The sequence below is a fragment of the Triturus cristatus genome, chromosome 9 (genome assembly GCF_964204655.1).
Source record: "Triturus cristatus chromosome 9, aTriCri1.1, whole genome shotgun sequence".
Classification (NCBI taxonomy): Eukaryota; Metazoa; Chordata; class Amphibia; order Caudata; family Salamandridae; genus Triturus; species Triturus cristatus.
The window spans coordinates 1,092,765,825-1,092,768,668 of record NC_140592.1 but is presented as its reverse complement, the minus strand read 5'-3'; the positions used below and the strand labels follow the sequence as shown (position 1 = coordinate 1,092,768,668).

General features: G+C 42.0%; 1 pseudogene; it reads right to left on the bottom strand.

The window, feature by feature from the left end:
- Positions 1-310: 310 nt before the first annotated feature.
- Positions 311-2,018, bottom strand: LOC146799409 (E3 SUMO-protein ligase KIAA1586-like; annotated as a pseudogene).
- Between the last annotated feature and the right edge of the window lie 826 nt (positions 2,019-2,844).

Below are 2,844 nucleotides of genomic sequence, written 5' to 3'. Positions count from 1 at the left end.
TGCGGCGCCAAATGTCACTCAAAACGTTTACTTTAAAAAGTGAAAAGATGGTGCATTTTCACACATACAGCGCCACAATAAGGGTCTTAAGGGCAGTTTGCAAATTGGATAAACACGCAATGACATGACATGAATTGGTTACACAGGCAAGTGCACTTCAAGTTTAGAAAAGCACAAGACTTCAACGGTGGTACCATCATAAGATTTTAATAAATATTCTTAAATGGAGCACTGTTCATTGTGTGGGGAAATGTTGAGAGCCTATACAATATCACATATACACAATAAGAGAGAGGGCCGTTCAGACACGTCAAGTGGCATCACTAGATGGGTGACAGGGTTGCTTCTCGCGGGGATCCTTGCCATTTTTCCAGTGCTGATAAACTCTATCTAGGTCAACTTTCCCAATCAGGAGGTAGGCCTTTGTCCTCATCAGCATATCCAAATGCTTCTGCTCTAGTCTATTCCTCAATTTACACTTGATAGTATTCATGAGGCTGAATCCTCATTCACAATCTGCAATAGATGCTTGAAACGTTGCGCAGACATCAACAAGTTGAGACACCACACTATACTGAGCAGCATTGCGTACAGTGAAATTCACCATGTCTTGAAATGTGGTAAATAACCCACCCTTTATATGTTCTGCCACCACATATTTATTGTCTCTGTATTGTCGAACAACATCTTCTGGTGTTTCACAGTCACCCAGGACCAAGACATTTTTATACTTTTCAACAAGTCTTTGTATATTCTCAGTCCCAAAATCAAAATGTGATTGTGTTGCTATTGCCTGGATTTCAAAACTTGCCCATTCTTTCAGCTCATCTTCAGGGAACCTTTTTTGCATGTGCTCACAAAGAAGGGAAACAAAAGACAAAATAGGCCCACTGTCAAACTCTTGCCTTTCCTTGTACAACACCATCAGATCTCTTACAATGCTGCTCCAAAAGACAGTGTCCCCCAAATACTGTTGCTTAACTTGACCAATCTTTGCTCTTGCATACTGTACAGCTTCAACAGTAGTCAAAGAACTTTTTTGGAATAGTTTGCACAAAGATGCAAATTCGCCCAGAATGTAATTAAGTACTGTAAGTGAAATATGGTAGTGGGAGTTTGATAGCTTTTTGTAACAATAGTTAGCAACTGGATCATTCTCCTCAACTTTCTCATGCTCACAGTACTTAAGAACAGCCTCGTAATTATGAATTAGTGCACCAACAGCAAAATGCCTTGAAAGCCACCGGACTTCATTCAGTGGTCGAAAAGAGACCACTTCACATTCAGTGACCGATGCAATTTCATCCAGCTTGGACTTCCTTGCAGGAGATCTGGAGAACACAGTGTAGACAGTCCTCAATAATGTCTCCATCTATTTAATCATTGGAACCCTCTTCCAGGCATCATCAACTCCCAAATCTTCTCGATGGGCGACACAATGCTGCTCAACTAGATGAGGAATGGATTGTTTAAGGCGAGTAGCAACACCATTATTCTTACCCAGCATCACAGACGCACCATCGGATGTGAACATGACCATTTTCATAAGGTCCAGTTCATTGGCTGTGTAGAAGTCTTTCACAGCAGTAGTGATAGCCTCAGCATTACAACTAGTCAGCATCACTATGCCCCCAAACTGTGTTTTGTGCTCTGTTGATGTTACAGGTCGGAACTTGAAGTACAGGATGAGCATTTTTGTAACAGAAATATCTGTGCTCTTATCAATTACCAATGTGTGATACAAAGCTTGCCGAAGTTCTGCCATAGCTTCACAGTGTTTCACGCTCTTGATGGCCTCAAGGAATTCAAAGGCATAGTTCTTACACCTCCAGCTGTCTGGTATCTTGACATACAAAGCTAGGTGGTCATGGACGTCTTGTACAGATAACATTGAAGTATTCATCTTGACTGCCAGCAACACGTTGTTGATGAGATTTATTTATCTCCTCAGGCATAGATCTTTGGCGTTCAACTACTTCCATTCTATTTGCTTTGTCAGTGGCAGTTTCTGTCAGCATTGCCCGCACTCCATAACCAAACCTGGCAGCAGCACTTCTGTTTCTCAATATTACCAGTCACAGACCCTCTCGGCCACTCATGCATGCATCCATTCATTTACCCACTCAGAAACTTATGCTCTCAGTCACAGATCCATTGAGACACTCAATACACCCATACAGTCACTCACCCAGCCACTCATAGACCCACTTAGAGACTTATGCACCCAGTTAGTTATACACTCAGAGACTCATGTACTCATTCACAGTTGCACTCACAGACCCATGCACCCACTGACAGAACCACTCAGACACTCATGCTGCCAGTCATAGACCCCCTGGGAGATTCATGCACTCACTCACATATCCACTCAGACACTCATACACCCAAGCACTCACCCATTCAGACACCCTCTTAGACACTCATGTATTCACTCACAGATCCAATCAGACAGTCCTATACTTACTTACAAAGGCACTCAGGCACCTACTCACAGATTGAGTGAGAGATTTACGCAACCAATCACAGAGCCATTGTGACACTGATGCACCCACTCAGATGTAGTGAGGCAGTCATGCATTTCCATACAGAAGTATTCATAGACTGATGCATCTTCTCACAGATCCCCTCAAATACTTATATAGTGAATGAGAGACTTAGTGATACAGTGATGCATGCAGTCATAGATTATACTGAAAAAGCTATGCACTGTGTTATAGAGATACTAAGGGAGTTGTACATGCTAATTTACAGATGTTTAGATAGTAATGTGTTTAGTGTTTAGTGTGTTGGTTATAATCCATTTTGCCGTTATAAGTTTTGAAGGTGGTGGTGGCTATTGAATGT